The 27,579-nt window shown below is 38.0% G+C and overlaps 1 protein-coding gene across 39 annotated transcripts in view; it reads right to left on the bottom strand.

Annotated features, from left to right (window-relative positions):
• The window catches only part of LRRC4C (leucine rich repeat containing 4C), a 1,324,460-nt gene that overhangs the window by 148,090 nt on the left and 1,148,791 nt on the right, over nucleotides 1-27,579 (bottom strand). The window lies entirely within an intron of this gene.

The following is a 27,579-nucleotide window of genomic DNA, read 5'->3' as shown; positions in this document are numbered from 1 at the left end:
TATAAAGACACATGCCCACGTATGTTTATTGCAGCACTATTTACAATAGCAAAGACTTGGAACCAACCGAAATGCCCATCAATGATAGACTGGATAAAGAATATGTGGCACATACCCACCATGGAATACTATGCAGCCATAACAAAGGATGAGTTCATGTCCTTTGCAGGGACATGGATGAAGCCAGAAACCATCATTCTCAGCAAACTCAGACAGGAACAGAAAACCAAACACTGCATGTTCTCACTCATAAGTGGGAGTTGAGCAACGAGAACACACAGACAGAAGGAGGGGAACATCACACACCAGGGCCTCTTGGGGAGTTGGGGGCTAGGGGAGGGATAGCATTAGGAGAAACCCCTAATGTAGGTGGCGGGTTGATGGGTGCAGCAAACCACCATGGCACATGTATACCTATGTAACAAACCTGCACATTCTGTACATGTATCCCAGAGCTTAAAGTATAATTTAAAAAAAAAAGAATTTTTTTTTGGCCAGAGCTTACATCTCCTGCAAATACTCAACAGATTTAGCTACCATGATTCACAACTCAAATAAACAAAATAAGATGCTCCATAGTTTCCTGAATATATTAGGATCTTAATAAATATTAATGTATTGGCTGGACCTAAATCCCATAATAGTGACTATACTATTATTGTCTGAGGTAGAGGGGAAATACAGTACTGATTCAGAGTGTAAACTATATGCCAGACTGTCTGAATTTCACCCTGCTATGGAACATGGGACCAGTGTCAACAATAGTATGACAGAATGGCCTACAGAAATGAAGATAAAACTGGTAGTTTTTTTTTTTGTTTTTTTTTTTTTGTTTTTTTTTGTGGTTAAACAAGTTAATATGTCATGAAAAACTATAGATTATCTTCCCTTATCCATTCTCTACTTCTCCCTTTCAGTACTTCCCAAGCAAGGCCATTCTGTGGCTCAAATTCAGGGGACATCATTCACATTATATCCTACAGGAATGGAAGTCCCAGGAATCACACAATGTAGTGGTCCTGTCCCTTACAGTTTTGGTGGCAGGGGGATGGGATCTTACTATGTTGCCCAAGCTGAACTCAAATTCCTGGGCTCAAGAGATCCTCCCATTTTAATCTACTGAGTAGCTGAGACTACAGGCACACGCCACAGTGCTCGGCTCTGTCCTTGGCATTTTAACAGAGACCATGGGTACTCAGCAAGACACTCGATTCTCCTTTCTTCACCGCAGGGAAGGCCATTTATGCAGCTAAATTCTGGACGACAGAATGTGAGCATAACTGATTGGTGCTTCTTGGAGGTCACATTCTTTAAACAAAGCTGCTCATCCTATAGTCTGATATGTGGGCTTGGTTTTGAAAGCCAACATTACCCAGATGAAGATCAAATCAGACAGAACGAGGGATGAAAACACAGAAGGATTTTATATAGAAGTTTATCCTTCCCTGCCCAGTCCTCCCATCTCGGTGTTGTTATATGAGAGAAAGCATGGCTGAGTGCTCTAAGGCACTGGATTGAGAAAGAAATTCTAGATCCTGATTGATCCATTATACTTTAGATCTATATATTGTAATTGCTTGGTCTGTGTCCTATTTAATACCTATGTATAAAGAACCAGAACTGTGCTTGGCATATAGTAAGTGCTCACTAAATGTTACCTACAAATTCCGTTAAGTGCCAGAGCCAGTATTTGAAAACAGAGAGCACTGTGTGTCTCCAAAGCCCACGTTCTTTCCTTTCCAGGAAGAAACACTACCTTCAGTGCACACAAACAAAAAAGCAGTTATTTGCTAGAAGCACTTCAGTTGCCAACACTTTAAAATTTCTTACAGTTGCTGGGTTTAAAAAAATATTTTCCGATTTTCAAAACTATTCTCAATTGTAAATCATAATTTAAAAATAATTTACTTTTGAAGTTCACTTGGCAAACACGTTGACACCTGTACTTCTGACTCACTCACTTTAGTCACCCCAAAAAACACAGCACAGTGAGAAAAAGAAGAGCTGCAAAAGAGCTACCTGCATATTCATAAGCTGAATTATCTGACTCTTAGATACAAAGGACTTGCATCCTCTGAACCATAGTTTTTTTTCTGTGCCGATGAATATAACTAGGCTGTCTTTGAAGAGTCAAGCCTTCAACCTGGTTTGAAGAGTAATTCCTATTCTATCATTCTTTATCTTCTCTCAGTACTTACCCTGGGAAAAACTGCCAAGAAGAGAAATTTTGTCCTTGGGATAAATTGTGCTTGATATTTCAGAGCCTGTTCTCATTCTGAATCCAGTCCTGGGGAAGAAAAGGGGCCCCTCCCACATCTTCTTCCAGACATCCAAATGCTCCAGTCTGCCCATCTCTTTCAAGTTTCAGAGACTTGTAACATACACAGATCATCCATTTCTACACATATGGCAAGAACTATTAGGCTGCTTCAGGAAAACAGAGAAATCACTGTCCAGTATTGCTTTACAATATTGAACTAAATGGCTAAAGGTCAGGGTCTCTCATATTTAAAAAAGCAGTCCAAGTGTTTTTTGCTCTACTGGGAAATCTGTTGTTTTCAAGGCAACATAGATTTAAATAAAGCCTTCCCTTCTCCTCACCACCCCTCCAGTTTTAGCCGAATTAATGTTCCCTCCTTCAATTTTCCCATAGCACCTTGTACAAAATTCTATCAACATTTCTTTCATTGTACTGTAAATATCTGTGCCCATGTTTTTTCCCTGAGTAGGCTCAGTGGGTCTGTCTTTCATTATCTTCTTGGCATGACTGATCTCATTACTTTGCCCTTTTGCTTTGCCTTGTGCATTTATGTGTGGACTTTCCAGTGTCATTTTATTATTGCAGCTGTTGAAGTAATTTAAATGGTCTCTAAGAATATACACACTGTTAGAAAACTTACTTTTTAAAGTAAACATCACAGTTTTAGACATTTTTTTAAAAGGCTTCAATTTTGCCCTGATTTCTAAATCCTCCATAGTCTAAATATTCCATTATCTCTTTTGCAACCCCAAAGTGTCTCAAATTAAACATGACACTTCAACTGAAGTCACAACCAATGAGGAAGATTGGATTGTTCTCTTTTCTGGAGGATAGACACAGCAGGTATTGAATATTTCAGCAAAACTCAACTCCTAACAGCACTAATGGTGCCATTTGGCACTAATGCATTGTCAGGTATTAAAATCTGAACAGTAGACTTGGAAGCAAGGAAAAAAATATCAATAAAATTCAGCTCAGGCAGACAAGTATGTGGTCTGTATTTGATGGAGTGATTATATGCATACATAAATAAATCATTAAAATCCACTTGCTAGGAGTCTGCTCAATTCACGGTGATTTGAGTTGCTGCGGGGGCAATGGCAAATCTAAACATAATTTGTTTGTTTGCAAGATGAGAAGGAAGAATTTGACAGATTTTAAACAGATACAGACAGTCCATTTTTACATTTGTAGAATGGTTAATATAGCATTCGAGTAAAAATGTGGAGCACATTTTCCAATGTGTCTTTGTTTTAAAAAGAAGAGGATGCTGGGCATGGTGGCTCATGCCTGTAATCCCAGCACTTTGGGAGGCTGATGCAGGCAGATTGCTTGAGCTCAGGAGTTTCACAACAGCCTGGACAACATGGCAAAACCACATCTCTACAAAAAATAAAATAATTAGCCAGGCATGGTTGGGTGCAGCTAACTCTGGAGGCTGAGATGGGAGGAGCACTTGAGCCTGGGAGATGAAGGCTGCAGTGAGCAGTGACTCTGCCACTACATTCCAGCCTGGGTGACACAGTAAGACCTTGTCTCAAAAAATAAAAAAATAAAAATAAAATAAATAAAAAAGATGAAGAAGGCCAGGGTAGTGGCTTATGTGTTTAATCCCAGCATTTTGGAAGTCCAAGACAGTAGGATCACTTGAACCCAAGAGTTTGAGACCAGCTGAGCAACATAGCAAGACCCCCATCTCTACAAAATATTTCAAAAATTAGCTGGGCATGGTGTTGCACGCCTGCAGTGTCAGCTACTCAGGAGGCTGAGATGGGATGATTGCTTGAGCCCAGGAGGTCGAGGCTGCAGTGAGCCTTGATTGTGCCACTGCACTTCAGCCTGGATGACAGAGTGTGACCCTGTATCAACAATGACAACAACAAGAAAGGATTAAACTGCTACAGTCAAGTCTTATTACAACACTTCCCAAGTTACCATCTGAATAAATAATCAAATAAATCATAGCCTTTGGCAAAGCTATTATGTATTATACTGAATACAGCACTGCTTTAAGTAATATAACTGCAAAAAGAAGGCACAGACGTTTGTTGAATCTTCTGCATGGGTATCTTACGAAATCCTGACAACTCTCCAAGACTGGTTTGTTAACGCCTTTCAAAAGTAAGAAGATTGATGAAGAATTCATAGCTTACCCAATGGAGTACAGTCAGTCAATAATAGAGACAGTATTCAGACTGATATTGCTTTGTCTCTAATATTCATGTTCGTTCCATTGCCTCACACTGGTGGACCTAAAATTCACTTCCACAAGTTTGGATTTCCATGCATGTTTGTTCAAAACACCCCCCGTCCCCCCCCCACACACACACATTCTTTACTTCTCTCTGTCAAGGTCCAATTTAAAATTTAGCTAGTTTCCTCCTAAACCTTCCCTTTTCTGCTCTTCAATGTCATGTCCTGCTTCGATCATACAATTCTCTTCTTAAGAATGACTATATTGTCATCAAGGAGGATGAGGGTGGATAACTGATTCTCTCTTATCACTAGTTTTGAGTCCTCAGATAGAATAAAATAATTTTTAACCTAAGAAATATGTCAAACTTCATTTACATCCTCAATGGCATGCATGATCTTGGCTCTGAACAAGTGTTAAGTAAAAAATATGTTAACTTACTAAGTTGTAACTGAATTACTGTATCATATTAGTGAGTGGTAAATCATTTCACACATTGAAGTTCCTTCAATGTCTTTGAGTGTAAATATATGTTGTATGAAGTATGTTTTTAAGTGAGGTACTTAATGGGGCATTCTAGGAGCCTCTTTGTGTATAAAACTAATAATCATACTTTGATATGTTCAAGTCTGAATTTTCAAATTCTAGATTTGCTTCAAATGGGAGTTGGCCTGTAAGCTGAAAAGAAGACTGGGAAATACAGAATGAAGTTTAATGAAAATAATGTTAGGTTTGTATTCTAAAAAGTGTGATAGACTCAGTTATCTACAGGAACATATTTAACTTTCTGCAATTATTGACTTTCTGCTTCATAAACTCCCTACTTCGAACCCTTCATTGCTCTCCTTGTGCCTCTTTTTTCTGGAGATGAAATTACATAGGAATAGCAAGTCAATGGATGAATTTTCTGAGAATGGCATACAGTTCCCGAGTTAGCTAAAGACCCTGTGTCCTTGTTATATCACCACTTTTTCATATAGTACAGGAAACAGCAAGAATACCTTTCAGAAGTGTGGTGGAGTCATTCTGTTAAGCCCTATCCTACCAGATGGTGAGGTCCTTGAAACACAAAATGTGCTTTCCAGTTGGTTGTTGACTTGTCAAAGCACCTGGTACTTGCCTTTTTTAATATAAGAAGCTACTACCATTAAATATTGCAGCTAAAGACACTTCAAAGTGAGATACAAGAGGGTCATAAGCTCACATTCCATCACAGAACTTCAAGAAGACTTGAAAAAAAACCATGATGCTTCCTAAATTGAATACAAAATCTCTTGGGACTTTGAGTTTATATTAGGAAAATATTGCATATGGTTTTATATAGAGCTTCATACTTGTATTACTTCATAGAGATTCTTAAAATTCATCATGAATTTATATGACTCTCAATGGTATTATATATTTAAAAGAAAAGAAGATGGAGAGATATTAAAGACATAAATAAGCAATTGTTTTAGGAAAACCCCATAATTTTCAGAGAATGGATTAGAATTTGTATAACATCAAACCGTAGCACTGGTAAAAAAAAAAATTCAGCAAAAAAAAAAAAAAAGATTAAAAATATGACTTTTAACACATGACATTTTGGGAACCATCTGGAGATTCTGTTTAGCATGTACTTCAGCATCACTTGTAGAGCTTTTGAAAACATGCTTTTTCTATTCTGGCTCCATCCCTGGAGTCTGAAAATGCAGGTTGGGCACCCATATTGATAATTTTAAACTTCCCCAGGAGATCCTATGCATAGCCAGGACTGAGAACCGCCAGTCTAGAGACTCTAGGTAGAATCACTTCAGTAGCTTACTTTACCAAGTCTATTGTTTCAGCCCGTTTAAAGCTGTTTTGAATTCGGTACTTTTTTGGCTTTTACATTCTGCAGGAAGAAGCTAATATTGGTACTTAAAGGCTCTGTGTTTTAGATAGAACCTTAGCTTACAGGCCTCAAGTAGGATTATTTTGAATGTATTTAAAATCTACAGCTGATGTTGCTATTTTAGAGCGTTTTCAGTCTCAACCCAGCTGTACTCCTCATGCTACAAACGTGATATTTCTCATAATGAGAAGCAACAGCAATGGTGCCAAGCAATCAAGTCAACATAAAATCTCTGTTTAGCTTCAACAGTGTTCTACTACAAAGAACATATTGAAAGTAAATATCATGAAGACTAATAATTGTTAACATTTATTGAGTTCTTACTATGTGTCAATCACGTACATAACACTAATTTTAATTTAATGAGAAGAGAATGAAGTGGGTATTATTATTATCCCCATTTAGAGTGACTACTATTTCTATCTACTATTATCCCATTTATGATGAGGAAAGCAATATTTAGGAAATTTAAATCCTAAAGGGAGTCCTGGTGATAGCACCTAACCAAGACTAGGATCAAAGTCTATCTCATTTCATACTTGCTTTTCGTACCCCGCTATGTCACTCCAAACTGACAGTCACCGCTACCCTATAATGACACAAAATCCAACTAATAAGATTCCACTTTTTCTTTCTTCTCAGTTTAACCTGAGGTCTGTTTCACTACATATTACACAGTAAATAATAAGAATGTACAAATAACTGGGTAGCAATATATAGTCTGATTTTGTATACTTCAAGGGATATACATTTCTTATCCCTACCCCTTTCCAAGAGTGAAAAAGATTCCTTAATAGCACATTAGCAAGTAAAACTGGGGGGGCGGGGGGGGACGGTATGAACAATCCTAATAGTTGAGACAGATCCTAAAACATCTGGCTAATAAATCTTTTTCTTTTAGAACTTGGGATTCCTTTTTAGAATCTATTTCTACTGGAAGAAGTGAAGGATAGAAGGAAGTTAGATTACTTGGAACACATAAAACCATCCCACATGTGGGGTTTCTAAGGTTGCACCTAAGGCTTCTCCTGAAATAGCAACACTTATGCCCCTACGCCTCCCATTCTGGGGGACTGCCAAGCTGACAGTTCATGATTGCTGGTGGAGATAAGGGGAGAATGTATTCCTTATTTTTGATGTGAATGGTAGCCATAGCTCCCCTGTCCAGTTGAGGGAAACACTGCACTGCCACTGTACTTGTTTACTAGTGTTGTCGTAACAAAATATCACAGCCTGGGTGGCTTAAACAATAGAAATTCATTTTCTTGCAGTTTTGGAGGCTAGAAGTCCAGGATCAAGGTGTCCGCAGGTTTGGTTTCTTTGATGGCCTGTCTCCTTAGCTTGAAAATGGCCACATTCGCACTGTTTTCTCGGTCTTTACTTTCTGCTTGCACATCTGGGTCCAGATTTCCTCTTCTTAAGAGGACACCAGTCATTTTGCATTAGGGTCTACTCTATAAAGGCCTCGTTTTAACTTAATTACTTCTTCAAAGATGTTATCTGTAAATACACTCAGGTTAAAAGCACTGGCTGATCAGGACCTCAACCTGTGAATTTTGAGGTTGTCCCTCAAAATTCTGCCCATAACACTCTCTTCTTCTTTCTTTGAACAGAAAATTATCCTCTTCTATTTTTATTCCTAGAACCTCTATTCTTTCAACCAACCTAAGAACCCAAATCCTCCTTACAATGAGGTAGAGGTGAAGAGATGAAGAGGAGGATTACTGACTTCTATTTTCACACAGTTGTTTCTTGCACAGTTCATTGAAAGCTGGCAATTCAGTAAACACAAATTTCTGCTACCACAGCATCTATAGCTGCAACTAATTCAATCATGGAGTGTTTTTAGGCAGAATGACATTCAGAGTTATCATGTGTAACGGGTGATTTTGATCACACTAGTGTACATAAGCAATTTGGGTGAGCTCGATTTAACGCCTTTTATTATTCCTTCCTCAGTAAGGTGGCTAGTCGGGAAAAGCTGAGCCTACTGACATTTGAGCACCTACTATAAGCAGGGTGTTTCCACAAAAGTTATAAACCTTCGATTTGAGCAGCCTTTTAAACATCCTAAGAGATATTCATACACAAAAGGATAGGATACACTTTATCCCAAAATAATTTGCATCAACATTGCTACCCCCAATTACCCAGATGTATTTGTTACCTAAGAAAGTGTAACTGGTCTCCTATTCCAAAACCAGTTCCCAATACCCCTTCCCTTCCAGCAGACTATAAGCCCTCAACCCCCACTAAATGAAAAGTCTACAGTTTCTTCTGCTTTGCCATGTTTCCATCCTTTCAACAACACTGCATGTAAGAGAGATAGCAGAGCAGCTGCATTTCCAAATTAGGAAAGAGAGTGTTGGAAGAGTTAAATGAATTTCCCTAAATTACAGAACATAAAGGTAGAGAATGAAAGGTAAAGTTCTTCCCTTCTAACTTACTAACTTTAAAACTCCATGTAATAGGGAGGATTTCATAACTAGCATAAACCAACAGTGGTTAGCATACCACATAGCAGACATGTAGTAACTTGTGTCGAACTAAACTATGTCAAATGTGCTCAGGTATTGGCTCTGGCTGAAACAGCTTCAATGAATGTAGGCTTTGGCATTTTCCTGCCCGCTGAAGCCACTAAGGCAGTATTTCTGCTCACTCCTGAACCTTTCACTGGGGTATAACACACTCATTCTTCACCTCCATCAGCTCCAAATGTAGACTCCCCTCTATTGATGTGGGTGAGAGCACATGAATATACTCTTATGTGGCTCACATGACACCAATGGATTCATTTCACAATCGCATCCTAGACCCAGGGAGTCACATAGTAACATTTTATTCTATCATGTCCTATGATTTTCACAAATTGGATTGAACCAGAGTGACCAGGCCACTTGTGATATCTCCCACTCATGCAGTTATTAATATAATTCCAATCATACTACCACTTAATCTATGTTCCTTTTGGTTCTATCTGAAAGTCAGTGCTATCAAATACCATGAAAAACCTTGGTATGATACATCAATCCATCTCTGAACGTTACAATGGAATCCTCCAAATTGAACAGAAACAAAATATGGATGTATTCAGAAGTTCCAGAAAGCTGAGAGGTTTTCATTGAGTAGAAATTGCATAAGAAAATGGAACCTGTGATAGGAAAATATTTTGAAATTTCTATAAGAAAATAAATAGCTATTTGGTAGATATTTTATGGTTAACATTTTTCTCCATTGGCCTTAACAAAAACAAATACAAAAGTCATTCACTAACTGTGGAATACTAGGAATCCAATTATGTAGACTCAAGCAATCAGGTGAAATGAATATCTGAAAACATAATGGGCCCAAATCTTCCTTGATCACCCATCTGATTTCCTGATTCAAAAGTTTAAGCCTACATAAAATAGATAATAAGGCAGCTATGAGTTCTGGCTTTGTGGATACTCCATATAAATTTATTCTAAGAATCATCTATTCTTTAACCAAGATTCATTGGAGAGGTTATTGAAAAATTACATGCATGAAGGAGAGGAGGGAGGGTAAATTTCCTGCAGCTTTTTGTTAGTTTGTTTTTTTCATATTTTTTTACATTTTAAAAGACGTATAAACCCCAAATGAAAGACAAATTGCGTCAAAGTCTGTTCCACTCCTAGCACATTTTTAAAAAAGCAATAAAGTATTTGCTAGTGAGAAATGATAATTTCAATGAAATTATCTTCTTTTGGTGCAAAGTTTCAACCAAAAATCATGTTGGAGGAAAGTATGTCTTATTATAAAAGTATTAGTTAAATTATTCAGACTCTGTGAACAGAGTGTAAACCTGTGATTCATTCTTTTTCTTTTTGTCCCTGCAAAATGGTAACTTGATTGAAACTAATTAGTTCTTTTAGTTATACTAATTCAACCACATTTTTAAAGCCATGTGTCAATATGATTAAGACTCAAAATAGCGACTTAAGACGCTAATTTATATGATGAGTTTAATGGCACTATTATGTAAAACACTGTGATACTGAGTTTTGCAAAATAAAAGTTTACTAAAATTCAAATTGTAGTATTATCAGATAAATTAAGTATTGCTTTAAATACACTTTAAGCTTTAAGTGTCCACTATTTCATTTATTTTCTTTCAATATTGATTTAATAGGCAGTATGTATTAAAGAGGTACACAAAGAGGAAGTCTGGCTCCCTGAATAGACAAAGCTTAGAGTCATGGAGGAAGATAGAGAACGAACGTACAATTACTAAATAACGTGATAAGTGTTATGGTAGGGTTATGTGTGGAGCACTGGGGAGCAATGAAAAAGGCAACTAGTAATGCTGCAGTGGGAAGATAAGGTCAACTTATCCTAATGATCAGTGCATATAATTCAATAAGTAGAACAAATACACTACCTTAAGGCAATGCTGCTTAATTCAGGACTTTTAACAAGGACACAAAATACAGAAGGTATAGAAATTCAGAGAACATATATTTCATCCCACATTTTTCTCTTAATCCAATTACTTTAGACAAGTTACTGACCTGCTTGGATGGGCTCCAAGAAAGGGCCTCTTTACGATGGTTATTACTCTATGACAAACCATGTTCCAGTCTATTTTATCATAAAACATATTTTATCTGCTAGATACTATTTTCAGGGTTTGAAAGAAGCCATAAATCTTTACATAAATGGAGAAAAATGTTCAAAACATTGTAAACACAATTCTGTGACAAATAGCCAACATACCTGTCGCTTACTTATGGTTATTATATGCTAAGGCAAAGACAAACGAAACAGGATATGATTGTTGGAAACAGAAATGAAAATAGATAGGACTTTTGCTGAATACTAGTTGATTGCTCTGACATGGGTGTGGAAGCTGTTACGGCTTCCTACCTACATTCTTTCTGGTAGAAACAAGGTGAGGATTTCAACCAAGAGTGTAGGTCTATTTTCCCCACAAGGTAGGGGGCAGGTGGGCAGTGGCTATAGGGCATTTGACATTAAAAACCTATCACTTTAATCTTGGTAGGCATTCAGAGAGCATTCTCCAGGTGCATCAAAAGTAGAACTGGAGCTACTGTGGAGTTTACTGCTACAGTAAACTGGGGCAGAAAAAGAACAAGAAATGATTATTTCTATGGTCACAAAGAATGGCATTCCTATCTGATACAGCTTTGGTCACTTGGCTGCTCCCCAAAAGCATGAATACTTCTGAGAAATAGCAAGATAGAAATCTAATGTGGGAAGTCAAAGGAGATTCCGGAGGGGAGGGAAAGATTCCCGTCAAGCCTCTGGCCACATCCAGGGCTTCCCTTTCAATGAGTTAATATAAACATCAAACCAAGTGCTGAATCAATGAATTCACCTACTTAATTTCGTAGTTAATTAGTGGAAGCTAGTCTGAAATTAAGTGCTTACCCTGTGGAATAGACACACACACACACACACACACACACGAACTGCAATATGAAGAAGGACTTGGCGAGACATGGATAGTAGCAGAAATAAATACATTTGATAAGCATCATGAAAAAGGAGACACAGGAGGGCAAGAAGTGGCAAAGACAGGAAATAAGCCATCCAAAATGTCTGAGAAGGGGAACTAGCAAAATGTATTTCCATTCTCTTTGGCAAAGACAGTCCTGTTACCTGTAAATAGTTCTGTGAAATAGCTCAGACTCTTAGATAGCTAAAAAGAATACCAGAGAGCATCATAAACTCCTTATTTTACAAAACATGAGGCTCAGACAAGAGTTAACTTATAACCGGAGCATACAGTCCTACAACCAGAGCATAGCAGCATCCTCAATGGAATGTTAACTTTGATAGCTACAGCCATTACAAAGGTACTGCTAAGAAGCTACAAGTGAAATGCACCCATATTTCCTATTTCACTTGCAACTACCTGCTCAAGGTTATTTTCAGGGGCGCTAATGCTTATAGCTTATGGCAGTGTCCTAGACTATCGAAGTGAATAACAGACATGGTGGTCATTTGTCACACACTTGTGCAATTGTATCTATACGACTTTATATCTTGCTAAGCATTGACGTTAGAATTTAAAAAATACCTCCTATTATCAAAATCATTCACATTTAACAAAAGGATATTTTGATCCCAACGAAATAACAAGAGAAAAATAAAGGCGTCTGTCTTTTAAACATATACATTTCATTATGTGAGAAATACACTACATTCTACCTTTTTGTCTCTATCTCTTATTGCAAGATTCATCATTACACTTGCCCATTTGGCAATCTAGCTTCAGGGACCATTGCTACATATTAGAATAATATGCAAACAGGGGGAGATTTGAAACATTAAATGTAACAATTTCATCCTGCTCCTTATAACTGTAATGGAACGGGAGACTGGAGAAAGAAACATCTTGTACACATGAGCATTTCCCTTGGGAAATCCTGGGAAATCTACCCTTCATATCCTTACTACAGAACAACAAAAGCAGGTAGCCCTCGGAAGCACAACGGAGCCCACAGAAGCAGGTTGCTTTGACTAGGGAACTCTATGTTTCTGCTAAGCAAACAGCTGCAGGAGACCTAGAGCTCTAAATTACTGCTCATCCAATACCAGCTCTCTAAGGAGACACCACAGGAGACTCAGCAAAAGAGAGTTGCTTTTATTTCAAAGTCCACACAGTGCTAGGTGGGTTCCCCTAATGGAGAAGTTTGCCTGGCCCCAAGTGGAGTCTATGGGGCTATCTATTAGAAAGATTAATGAAAATCCAACAAAAAAGTTATAATTTCATTGGAATTTTTAAAAATTTTGTTTAAGATCAGCAGTTGGAAGCTTGTGAAGAACATTCTTTCAATCACAAAGCATCTATAGACTATCCATTACATGTAAGGCAGGAAGGTGAGGACCCAGAGGTGGAAGTCAAGGAGCTGACCTCAGAGAGCCTTCCTGCTAAAAGCAGGAACAAATAATAAGCACACAGAACAATTACTCATGCAAAACAGGATATTGGAAATGAAAACCAATATGGCATAGCCAAGAAATACATATTGGAATTGAGAGAGAGGAGGAGCTGAGATAGAGAGGCTCTCTGGAGGAGATTTTGGTTACAGGGCCTGGCATTTATTTTACAAGTGAAGGTTGGTTAGTAGGAGAACTACATTAAAACAGTGCTTTGTGATTATTTGGAAGATAAATAACATGATAAAGATGGACTGGAAGGAGAAGGGCAAATCAGGGCATGATTATAGTCACCTGGGCCTGATAAGTGCTTAAATGCTGAGTTAGAATAGGGAAGGGACACATTCTAGAGACAACAGGAAGCAAGAGCCTGCTTTGTCTTGCCAGCCCTAAGGGACAGAAAGCAGTGGCTCAAATATTATAAAATAGTGACTAGCTCCAGTCCTCTTCCATTTGTCTTTAAAAAGTCTTCGATTTAGGGCTAAAAAGCCACGGCTGATATTAAAGCTACTTTTCAATTCCTTGTACAGAAGGTGTTCTGTCAAATATGGAGCAGGCAATAAGGAAAATCATTCTCAGATGTCAAACCATACCCTGAATCTATAGTGTATTGCCTCAATATGCACTTCTTTCTCTTTGTACCTTGAATAACAGAGAAAGATAAGTAGCACACATCTCTAGAATGCCCTTCAGGAGAAGTCATGTGGGAATTCAGGACGCTGAGATCAATTGGTGGGAATCAAGTGTGTGTGTGTGTGTATGTGTGTGTGTGTGTGTGTATGCAAGCGAACAAGTGTTTGTGTCCATAGATTCTGCAATCACGCTGTGCTGTGCCTGTCTTCCCTGCTGCTGCAGTGTCTGTGTCATAAGCACAATAAAGGGTGATATGCTGAAGGAGTAAGGAAACTGATTGCGGGCATTGCCTCCCATCTGGACCAATGCCCGGAGAAGCTGAAAATGGCAATTTTGCTTAGTACCTTCATGGGAAAGGCGGCAATGACGGTATCCCAGAGCTATATCACTATAGCTCTTCCTGCCTCTCCCACGTACCATCCAGGTAGGAAAAGGTAAAGAGTGTTAAGAGTTATGGAGGAAAAAGTCCAATTTCCTTGTTCTATATATAGAGGAGGATGTCTTCTGATGGATACCACTGAGACAGGAAATATGTGGTACAGCCTTATGCAGCTAAGTTTGTGACTCTTAGTATCACCACATCTCAAGGAATGAGGCCTGCCAACTGATATCTGCACAGACTTTGCAAGTTCAGTTGCCAGGCACCACTGGGATATTAAATGTTTCTTCACTCTTCCCAACATAAGAAAAGAGTAAGGCCTCCTTAAAGACCCTTGTGGTTTATTTGTGGCGATCTCAAAGGGTTGATATATTTTAAATAAATGATGCAGAAAAAGTTTTACTTTCAAATATCCAGAGTTGTGCCTGGACAGCTGCCCTGGCCAAACTAGAGGCAAAATACTGTAACAGGTTATCGAACTGAGAACAACCCAGGATAAGAAGCGGGGTAAAGAGGAAGGAAGTAACAAAGGCAGTGAGGCTAAGGGAAAGAGTTACAGGTCTTTTTCGGTGTTACTTCTTTAAACTAAAAGAAACCCAGTATCAAATTATTATTATTATTATTAATTAATAGTAGTAAGTAGTCCCATGTGAGAGGCAACACAGCATAGTAGAAAAACCACTGGCTTGACCAAGGGTTCAAAGTAGAGTTCTGCCGTTTATTGTCTCTGTGACATGGGTTAAGTCATTGAGCTTATTTGAATTTGCCTTTCTCACCTTTAAAAAGGATGCTTACTGTTTATTTGCTTGCAGATTCAATGTCTTTACAAAGGTAAAACCTTTAGATGGTGCCTACTCACAGCAACCACTCCATAAATGTTACCTATCACTGATTTTTTTGCATTGTTGTTGTTATTATTGCAGTTGTCATAAGGGTACAATGAGATGAAGTATATAAAATAACTCACTAATGTTACTATTATTGTATTGCATATAACAGGTACTCAAAAGAGCGGCAGTCTCCTTCATTGCTTTAACTTTCCAGGAAAAACCTTCTCCACCAGTCATTTGTTCTCCCACAGCTTTTATGAGAACTATATGAACTTGGTTTGATTCTCAATTCTGAGCATGTCACTGCATAAGTAAGAAAGTAAGAATTAAGTAAGTACAGTGTTCCCAATATGGAACACACAGTATTAAGACTTCAAAAGAGATAAGTCCTTGAACTTGGCAAGCAGTCATGTACTTTGAACAGAGCTTCTTAACAAATATTTGTATCCAAAGGCCAGATATGTATTTCTGTCACCTTGCCTATGAAGAAGAAAAAGACGCGTCACATGGCCTAGATCACCATCCGTGGGTAGGCAGAATGGAGAGATCTGGAATGGCCTATGTCACTGCTAAGACCTTTGCAATGACAGATTAAAACAAAGCTGGATGGAAGCACATCTATGGCCGGGGCAAGTGATCAGGAGTGTGGGCGTTCAAGGCCTTTTAAAGATCCTCTACCAGTGTTATTGACTGAAGATGATTATTTTGTTTCTTCATTTCCAAAAAAGGACTTGTAAATTCTCTCTCAAAAACAAAGACCTGTTTCTAAGAGATGAGAGGAATAATACAAAAATAGCATGAATGCAGATGAAGTTGTTCCACTGAAAAATTGATCACTACAGCCAGATGATTTGCTGGAACAAAATTCCTTGGTTATTAAAACTTCAATACCTATATACAATGTAGCATTACAGAGAAGTACAAACAAAATTAACCCTTGTAGCAAGTGACATTGTGAAACATAGCAACTTGTCCTTCTCACTCTCTAACACCAGATATATGATAGATATTAGTGGTTTTTGTCTCCAGCACATAATCCCTGTTACCTCTCAGTAGCCCCTGAGTTCCATTTGGGGATGCACTGACCCTCTACTCCCTTCCCTTAAAGTCAATGATGGTTTATGAGTAGAAATATGACATAAGCTAATCTAATCAGCTGTGATCTCAGGGTGCTCACTGGGAATGCTAGGACAAAACTGTGGAACTTTCTGTGGTGATGTTTGAGGGAATGCCGAACAATGTCTTGATTAAAATAGAACATGGAAGAGGACTATGCCAAGAGAAATACAGGGAAAACAGAGCAGGAGTCCCTATGACATTGAGAACATCTGGATCAAACTACACCTGAACTCCATGTACTGTAGAACTTTTCAATTACACATGTCAGCAAATTCTCTTTTTTTGCTTAACCTCGCTAGATTTTTCCCTTCTTATTTCAAATCCAAGGCATCACAACTGAGACAGGCCCAAGAGATCAGTCCCAAAAGAAAACTCGAATATGGATGGTTAAAAATAATCTACCCAGAATAAATGCAACAGATCTGTTTCATTGATTTCATCAATTCTACTTTCCGAACTACGGCGCTATACAGAAAACATCAGGAATTACACTATTCCGAATTCAGAAACTCATTTTCTTATGCCATATTCCCATTTTTATTAAACAATCTGCCCATAATTACTTTTAACACCTTTCTTCTGAAGACACATGCTTAGTCATTATTTTACAATATTGTAAGAAAATGTATCTTATCTTTTTACAAGTAATAGCTTGAGTATTGTCATGTGCCAAGCACTCTGCTAAAAGTTCTATGTGAATTATTTCAATTCTAACTCACTACAATCCTGTACTATGTAATTACTATGTAATCATGCCTATGTCACACATAAGAAAGTTGAGGTTCAGAATTATAAATAAATTGCCTGAAACCACAGATCTAAGAGGTAACAGAGCTCTTACTAGTCTGGCTTCCACGTCTGTGCTGTTATGTCATTCATCAACCTTGTGGACTCAAGGGGTGTTCTAAATAAGAGACAGGCACAGTGCCTGACATACAGTTAGTACTCAGTATATGGCATTTATTAGTATTACTCATGGGATTATGCTTTGGGAGATATAATGTCATTTTAAAATCTTTAGTATATGAATCTGAGAAAAAGTACAGTGTTCCTTTTTATCTAACAAATAAGTCCTTGATGATTTACTCAGCCCTAAACTACTCATCCTTTCTTGCAGGTGAGTATCTGTGCATATTTGCAGGGAAGTCTAGATACAGTTTCAGTGCCAGCCCTGGGAAAAAGAGGAAACATCTGGGTGCCAGCACCCACTGGCTGCCTGAAATCCATCTGTGATGCTCAAAATTCTTAATATTTCTTCTCTATTAACACCTAGGGGATACTCTGGGCCTCATCACTGGCTGGACTGAAAGGCCCAGAGGAATCTTACAATGAACAGTAGACAGAGAGAGATAGGACTGAAGGCTTTAATACAGACAGAGTCTCTGTCCCTTCTTGGCTGCAGTGAACAGCAGAAGGGTTGGACCTGAAGTGATGGCGCTGTGCCGGCAAAGCACTTTGGCACATGCCGGGATATGAAAGGCTCTAATGAGACCCATTTCACAATTCACTGGCCACGTGCATTAAGCAGGCAAAGATTTCTTCTTAACATCCCTGCAATATATCCTATGGCTCAGGTCTGCGACAGGGTCCCGCACCAGCCCAGTAAACCAGATCTTACTATCCTCTCACTCCTCTTCCCTTGGCAGGAAAGTAAGCTAAAGGAGAGGCAGCAGCGTAGCTGTAAAGAGACAGGAGGCATTTCCAACTGCAGATCCCTCTCGGGGTCTACAGGAACCTTCCAGAGACCTGCAATGCATGCTAATCCTTCCACTGGTTAAGAGAGTGGGCTCACTCATAGTAAAGTCATTGTTCTTTCTAATTGTCAGAGACTGCTGCTCTGCACTTGCCTGAAGCGATCCAATTAACATATCGCCACAACACCAACCATTATAATATGTTCTGTGTCCTACCAACAAGGGAAAGCCCCAACCCTGCTTCCATCCACAGCTTCCGTTTAATTAGGTCTTTAATACGTAAACAGACGGGGGAAAACAGAAACCCGGATAGAAGACTATATGTCTGACTCGCATTCTGCCTAAAAGCGACCTCTTGGAGTTGGAATTTTTTGTTGTTAATAGGGAATGCTAGAGGGACTTGAGAACAAAAGAAAGGACAGAGGGAGGAGAAAAGGGATGGGGAGGACTAAGGATGAAGGCGGATAGGGATGGATGCAGAGAGGGTGAGAAAGATTGGGAAAGGCTGCTTGCTGCTTTGGGGAATTGAAAAACATGTAACTTCTGCTGGAAACTATTGCCATGGTAACGTTCAAAACAATACAGAGAAAGCCTTCAGAGTTCCATTCTTGCCTTCCTGAACACCACTGTGTAGATGTTAACTCTTTTAGGGTAGCTTCTGACTTTTTGCCTTTTCAGTTAGGAAAAATCAGAGTCCTCTAGATCCCTCCCCATGATGTATTGGAATTCATTCTTCCACACACGTGCTGTGGTCTCTGCCGAGGTGAGCCTCTCTAGAGATCAGCTAACTAAGCTATGGGCATTCTTTCTGCCCAGATCAGAACAGCAGAGCCAGGATGAGCTCTCTCCCCCAAAACTTTCTCAATCTGTCTCTCTCTTTCCCCTAAGGTTGTAAAAATCGGCACACTCTGAGATCTGGCTCAGGTTCAACTGTAAAATCATTCAGGAGAGGCACATCTCTACATTTTCAAGTGTCATGCACCTTTTTCAGAACATTCATATCTTAGTTATTGAAGTTCCCACCATCATTATCAAACCATTAGTTGAAAGAAAACATGTCTATTGCCCTGAAAATAAATTCTGTAGTACTATAGTTCTTTAGATTAATAACAAACAAAAACGTTCAGGTGCACTGACAAGATGTCTTTCAAAGCATCACAAATAAATCGGTCAACTTGTTCTAGGCAGGACCACATCGACGATAACAGGTTATTTTAATAATTAGGGAACTGTATTAGTCATCATCAGAAAAGGGCTTTTTAAAAAATTTGTGGACCCCTACTCCCAGACACACACTCCTACTTTAGCAAGAAATAAACACATATAATTGGATGGCTAAATTCTCCTACATCCCCAACGTGACTTGGTCAAAATTGATGAGCTAAAGCAAATGGACCCCTCCCAAGAAGTTGTCTTAGGAGGTTGTCTACAAGTGTTGTCTCAACAGTTTGTAGTCTGGCAAGAACTAAGACAAAACTCATCACTGGCTCTTCTAAATAAATCTTTTGCACTTTGGGAGGCCGAGGCTGGCGGATCACCCGAAGACGGGAGTTTGAGACCAGCCTGGCCAACACGGTGAAACCCTGTCTCTTCTAAAAATACAAAAATTAGCTGGGCGTGGTGGCATTTGCCTGTAATCCCAGCTACTTGGGAGGCTGTGGCAGAAGAATCGCTTGAACCTGGGAGGTGGAGGTTGCAGTGAGCCGAAATTGCACCACTGCACTCCAGTCTGGGTGATAGAGCCAGACTCTGTCTCAAAAAAAAAAAAAAAAAAAAAAAAAAAAAAAAAAGAAAGAAAGAAAGAAAGAAAAAAAAAATCTTCCCTGGCACACCTTCCCAAATCCTCATGCTTTATCATAAGGAATATAGTGGTCAGGAAATAATTCCTTTGGAAGTTCTGGGGCTAAAATTTGTTGAAAGGATTAAAATAAATCACTGGATTTCAAAAGCATGATGAAGCATGACTATTAATGTTTTATCATCTGCTATTATTAGAGATTAATAATATTACCCTCTGAACTAGAAATAATCTAAAACTAGAAGAAAAACTTTCAAAAAGAACTATTAATATAAAAACACAAATACTCCAGTTCAACATATTTAAGACGTTTCTCTTCAAAATTGCAAGATAAAATTAAGCCATAATTAAACAGTATCATATCATTTACCACTTTCCTTCATGTAATCCAGTGTTTCCTGCTGCTCCTCAGGAGAGAAAGGAGGAAATATCCTTATGGAGCATGGAGTCAAAGTATGATGTCTATGAATGTATATATGCCTGCCTTCCACAAAGTCGGGTGTTCACCTGTTGTCAAAAACGATTGCAGCTCATTATTTTCTATATTTAATGAAGGTACTTTTATTAGGGAGATATTTTTAATCTTTTGTTGTATTAGTCCATTTATGGACACTAGTCAAATTTAAAATTCACATTCTCCTTTTTGATAATCATTCATGAGTAGTAAGGCTTGCTTCATACAACTGTGAGGCATGTGCAATGCACAACTCCAAGGACCACCTTTTTTGTGTGATTTTTGCGAACAGCAGACTTTGTGAAGTGTCAGTGAGGACTGTACATTACCTGCAGTAAGCCTATGAGGAGCTATACATTAGAATATAAAATTAGCACTATAATATATTTACAGAACTATTTTTAAAAATAAGATCCGCAAGGACAGCTATTATCAATATTTCAAAAAGCCAACTAGATTTCATACATATACTTATGTATTTGCATAAGACAATTAAAGCACCTTTGCTTTTGGCTCAATTTATATCAAATCATTTGATTTAAATGTTCATCTAGTACACTTCAAAAATGATGACTGCCAGGTACATGTTGTTTATTACTAAAAATAAAAAAAAACAAATTGCAATGTTTTATTATGCAAAGTAGTTATGAAAAATGGGTCCCTACAGGAAAAATAATAAAACTTGATCTTAACAATAAAAATATTGGGAAAATAATGGCCTATATCATAAACTGAATTAAAGAAATTTCTTCACCTTAAAGACGTGTTAGATGAGGCCACTCATTTATTAGTTCTCCCCAGATACACGGGAAATCTCTATGCACTATGTTAGTTAGACGTGAGAGATGACAAGAAGAACAAGATGAAGTCCATATTCTTTTCTTTTTAGACAGAGTTTCACTCTTGTTGCCCAGGCTGGAGTGCAATGGCACAATTTCGGCTCACCAAAACCTCCGCCTCCTGGGTTCAAGTGATTCTCCTGCCTCAGCCTCCCGGGTAGCTGGGATTACAGGCATGCGCCACCACGCCGGGTTCATTTTGTATTTTTAGTAGGAACGAGGTTTCTCCATGTTTGTCAGGCTGGTCTCAAACTCCCAACCTCAGGTGATCCACCCGCCTCAGCCTCCTAAAGTGCTGGGATTACAGGTATGAGCCACCGCACCCAGTTAATGAGATCCATATTCTAAAAGAAGCCACAATTTAGTGGGTTTTTGCCAAATACATATAACAATAGTAAGAGCTATCATAAATATATGAACAAAATATTTGTGTACAGAGGACAGGGAGCTCAGTGGGCTTAGGGGAGCTGGGAAAGATGTTCCCAAAGGAAGTAACTTGCTCTGAGACTTGAGATATGAAGATCATATCCTAGGCAAATGGATTAGCTCTCACCAAGTTTGAGTTCAAACTAACCTGGCTTGTCCCCAGAGGACTAAAACATTTAGCATGGCAGGCAGATGGGAGAGGGCGTGAATAGGCTGGCTGGACTGGGCTGTTGAGGAGTCTGGATTTTATTCTAAAAACATATTTCGAGAATATAAAGAGGATGTTCAGCATTACTTGTTAGGATGATACATCTAGAGGAAGAACGAGTAATGGACTATCTGAGGAAAAGTTGGCATTATCAGAAAGACTAGTTAGAGACAATCTAAGAGAGAAGTGCTAGAATCTGGACCAAGGCCATAGCAAGACAGACCAAAGTTGACTTTAAGAGAGTGAGTAGATTGGATTTGATGACTGGTTAGACAGGAGGCAGGTTAAAGAGATATTGATATCATTTAAAACTGTAAATATCCAAGTTTTTGTTTCTGTTTTCTAAGTGAGGATTAAAGAGTTAAAAAAAAATGCTGTGTTTTGAGTACAGTGCCTGGTGCATATCTAGGTCTCTGGAGAAAAAAATAACCAGTTACAGATGGAGTATTCAGTTTGCAAGGCTTGTAGGAGACTCAGGTAATTAAGTGGGATCTTGCTGGCAAGGGACGCTTATGAGTCTTCAGCATACACAGGTTAGCCAGGATTTGAGATTCATCTCTCAAAAAACCCCCAACTTATGTCTTTCAGGAATGCAGAGAGACTGGGAGTAGAAGTGACTCAAAGGGGGAAGCCCTCATTATTTAAGGAGAAGATTAGGAAAATAGAAGGAGGATAAAGTGATCTCAATAAAGAAAGTGATCAATGAGGAGTATCTCAAACCCTTGGAAGAGTTTCAGGAAAGCAGAGGCAGGTGATGGGATCGTGTTACGGAGAGATCAAATACAAGAAGGACTAACATCAGGTGTTGGGTCCTCACAATTAGGACCTCATCTGGTTTATAGCATATCATATCTAAACTCTAACCTCACTATTAGCATTGACCATATTTCTCATATAATTATGAATTTCTAGATGCCTTATAACATTTTGCAAAATCTTTCTGTCCATTATATATGTTCAGTGAGTTGGGACAATTTTGCCTAAGTCTTTCTTAGAAGTTACTTCTATACTTAAGGGCATACTTGGAAATGACTGAGGACTGACAAATATATGTGACCTAAGCAGCTGGAGAACTTTCATTTCAGGAAATAGGGGGAAGGGAAACTGTAGACATCCCAAGCCCAGTGAAAACATTCAGACTGAGTACTAGGTTACATAATAGTGAACTGCTATGTTTATTTGTTACCAAGTCAACAAGTTTGACTTTACTGATTCCGATTTTGGGTTCTAAAGTCAGGAGATATGCAGTTCCTATTTCCAGCCTCACCATTTAGTTGCTATATAACCTTAGACAAATGACCTAGCCTCTTTGTGTTTCTAAGTGAGGATTAAGGAAAAAAAAATACGTTATATTTTCAGTACGGTGCCTGGTGCATATCAAATGCTCAAGAAATGCTGGTTACTAATGTTTTTATTAAATTACACTGGTACCTCTTGTTGGTGGAGGAGATATATTTCATGATCCCCAGTGGATGCCTGAAACCAGATAGTACCAAACCCTACATAAACTGTAATTTTTCCTGTAAAGACATATCTATGACAAAGTTTAATTTATGCATTAGGCACAGTAAAAATTAACAACAATTATAACAACATACTGTAATAGAATTATGTGAATGTAGTCTCTTTCTCTTAAAATTTCTGCTCGGTTGACCACAGGTAACTGACACCACCAAAAGTGAAACTGCAGGTAAGAAGGGACTACTAGATACTTGTAAATCCCAGAAGTGTTGAAAGCTTTCCTAAGTGCAGAAAGCTCTAATAAGCCTGTGGCAAAGTTGAAAGACAAGTATATTAACTTTACATCAGTTTTTCATGATTTTTAGACTTCATTATGAATTTGATAGACATTGAAAACCATGATCAAAAATAATATCACCAACTTGGATAGCAAAGTTGGCAGGAAATCTTTATTTATATACTCCATAAAAGTAAAGCAAAACACTCACAGAATCTTAAATGTTAAATCTTCCCATTTCTGTTTGAAATAACCAAAGATTTCAAAGAAAAGAAAGTGGGCTAGCAATTATTGAGTGCCAGTCATGTGCCAAATACTTAAGACATTTTATTGCTCCCAAAATGACTGCAAAAAATAAAGTCAGTTTTACAGTTGAGGAAACCGAGGATTAACAAGGTTAATTGACAAATTTAGGGGCTCCAGCTAACAGGTGATGAAACAAAGTTGAAATCCAAGTTTTGTCTATTCCAAATCTCGAAGTATTTCCTCTACAGACTGAGCATTTCCTTCACCTTTTTACCCACATATCTGCCATTTTAACACAATTCTGCCCTTCTCACAGAATACTATGGGATTCTTCTTCACATTTTAATAACTAGTTTCCTAAGATCAATAATTATATATTTTTAATTTTGGGAATACTAAATTCCAAGGTAGTCAATTATGAACTCGGGATCCTAAAATCTTAATGCTGGAAGTAACCTTAGTTTTTACTTCATCTAACAGAAGAGAATATAGAACCTAGAGAGGTAAGTTGACTTGTACAAAATGTCACAGTTCATTAATCATAACACCAAGAATAAGAAATACACACTGCATCACGTGACTTTCAGACCTCAGGTTTTCCAACATAAGCAACTTAATGTTACTGTGCATGTGTGTGTGTGTATTCAGTCAATATACTCATTAGCTTTTGTTGTTAAGCTTCTATAAATTCCCCAAAACCAGGCTTCCAGTATGTATGTGCATGCCTGCGTGTGTTTGCATACATTCCTGTATGTGCATGCATTTGAATTATTTAGAGGAGGTGTTTCTTAAACTTAGTTCATTTGAGCAGTATTTACTGCATGCATACTGTTTGCCAGCTGTTCTTCTGAGGGGCTGAGGACATAACAAAACCCTTGCATTCAGAAAGTATTATAAGCGCAGTGTCTCTGGCACAAGACCAGCCTAATTAAATTTCAATGGTCAAGTTAACATTTCTCCACAAAAATTATTTTGAAGAAATGAAAGATGTAACTGATTCTTGACCTTCTTAGGGGATCTTCTGTGATACCATTTACAGATCATTAACGTTTTTATGCCTGTATTATAAAGTACTTGACATTCTAACCGAAGTTTATATGGACACAGAGTATATTTTCCACAATTCACAAAGTATATTTCAATATTTACTGAGGAAATGGTGTTCACTAGGCACTTCTAAATATGTTTTTAAAACGGCAGGACCTTACCAAAAATGGTCATATCTATTTATGTGTTACTCCAACCTTAATCCTGTCTATATACTTCTCTTTCTTAATCTATGCCAATGTGAACTTACAGTGACAGCTTTTCTCCAACAGAGTCCATATCTCTTTTTCTGCAAATCCAAACTAAAATCAGAGATGATCCATTTAAAGGTGCATTTATTGAATGCTTGCTGTGCGTGGCATATGCAATCTGATCTCATCCTCACGGCAGACAGTTCCAGGCAGTTGTTATTACCTCTATTTTACAGATAAGCAAACAGGCTCAGAGAGGTTAAACGATGCATGTAACACACGTGGCTCAGTGGGAAGCTGAGTATTTGAATTCACTTAAGATGCTAGAGTCCAAGTTTCACCTAATTTCTAACTCATCGTTAGGAAGCATGCAAAAAAGTAAAATTTATCAAATGGTAAGAACTTTCATAGAGAATTCCCATCTTTTCTTAAGGTCAGTGAAAATGGTCAACTTTCAAATGCTTTTCCAATATTCACACAGATTTCAAACTGTTTTCATTGAAAAGAAACATAAGAATCCAATGGGTATCTCCCAAGCCTAACTGTACTATTATCATCCACAGATGAAACATTAAGAATAACAATTACTATAGTAGGACTCCTTTTCTCTTAAGGGGAAAAGAAGTCCCTGGAAGAATATTAAGGAAATGGACAGAAAACAGGGCTGCTACTGTAGAGAATGAAATTATGAGCAATGACCATGACTGCCTGCCTCAGAAAACCACTGGTGTGGGAAGATGTGCACATGTAAACAATGACGTGTGTGTCTGCATTAAATCTTCCTCATTCTATATATTCTAACGAGTCTTTAGCCCATCACAAAGTAAATACTTTGTTTAATGAACACAGCACTCATTTTGACTAGAACTGTGAATCCAAATCGTAGTTTTGGAGGCCTTAATATTAATAATGGAATTTTATACCATATAATTTAAATCATATAACTACATAGACATTTGCCTTTATTTTGTACATCCAGGTCCAGACTATGTAATATGTGGCTAAAATGACACACTTAAAATACCAGAAATCTCTTATTCAACTTTTAGACCAAAAACATACACAGCACATTAATTGCATTATTTCCCTGTAAAATTTCATTTAAGTACTGTTTTTGCTGAGATTTATTTTTCTACACTTTTAGGAGAAAGTCATAATGTACAGTTTCTAGTATGAGGCAGCACTTTACATCTAAAATAATATATTGAGCCAATCTGTCCTGATAAGACCTCAAATGAGGATCCTGGCAACGACTGTAACATGAGTTGCACAATCCCTATTTTTCAAGTATAGGTGCTCAAACTGTTAAAGTGCTTAGCCAGACTGTTATTCACTGTCAGGAGATTAATCCACGTTAATCCGAGAATAACCATAACAAACAGCCATCCTTAGAGGGCCTATTATGCTTGCATCTTTGCACAACACTCCTTTTAAGTCATAAAACAATTCAACGAATTACATATTATAATTCCCACCTCACAGACTAGACAATTGAGAGCCAGGGAAATTAAAAGTATTGCTCAAAGGGCACAGCTATTACATTTGAGGAAGAAGATATTTGAAAAGGGAACTTTAAAACTCGTAAAACCCAGTAGCTTTCTGGGCATAGGGTCCTCGGCAGATTCTGGTAGACAACTGCTTACTCACAAATGTCTTTCAGTGGGCACCAACTTGGGTCCTGACACCCACTGATGAAGTAAGTTTCCAGCTCTGTCATGGCCCTCATTCTTTGAACAGTACATGAACAAATGCAGTGCTTCTGAACAAATTAGTTTAAAACAAATCAGTACTTAACCAAAATGCAGGGCCAACTCTGACTACTAAACCAAAGGTGTTAACCCCCAGGTGGGCCATAGGTTCCTAACAGTAGAGTTCTGAAATGATTTACCAGTATGAAAGATGATGACACCTTAGATGCCCCATTAACTCCAGATTTGAAAATGTTTAAGTGGAGGGGGATGGGAGGACACATTTCAGACCAAAATTTTGAACAGATTCTCTCTCTCTTCACTTCTCTCCCTTTCTCTCTCTTAGGACAATTGCATGTGTACATTAAGTGTGGAGGGTACAGGGAGGAGGTGACACTATCAAGGAGAGGAATGTGCTTTCAGACCTAATTAGAGCAGCACTTAATAAATTTTGATGTCAACGAAAGATAAATATATATGTATATTTATATATATTTATCTATATATTTATATATATATTTACATAAAGAAAATAAAATCTCCTCCAATTAGCAGACCCAACCTAATTTCAAGGCTGGGGTTCCCATGTGAAGCCAAGAACTGAACTATAAAGTGAAAAAGCATCAAAGTACATGTTTTTCTTCTTACTTTTTTTTTTGTCATTGTGCTAAGTTCCAGATGAGCAGGAACTTAATATAACTTGAGTCATTCCATGTCTACAAATGGTGACTTCACTGTGGTAATGTAAAACAAAGCAAACAAGCAAACAAATACAAAAAAAGTGCAGAGAACTATGAAAATATATGCACAAGTCTATGGGGATTTCAGGGAATAAAACCATCTTGCACAATTATTTTTATAGGTTGGTAAATTTATTGCCTGATCTGTGTTCCAACAGGAAACATGTGCCCAGAAAAATAAATTAGAGAAGTGCTCAGCTGTAGGCTAGTTTAGTTAAGGAGTAATGAAAAGGATAAGAATAGATGATGTGAGTGTAAGAACAGGCTCAGAAGCTTTCAGCTGCGTGTTTCTGGTTTC

Source organism: Macaca fascicularis, chromosome 14 (assembly GCF_037993035.2).
Source record: "Macaca fascicularis isolate 582-1 chromosome 14, T2T-MFA8v1.1".
Lineage (NCBI taxonomy): Eukaryota > Metazoa > Chordata > Mammalia > Primates > Cercopithecidae > Macaca > Macaca fascicularis.
Note: the sequence above shows the minus strand (reverse complement) of the source record. Positions and strands in the feature narration are given on the sequence as shown.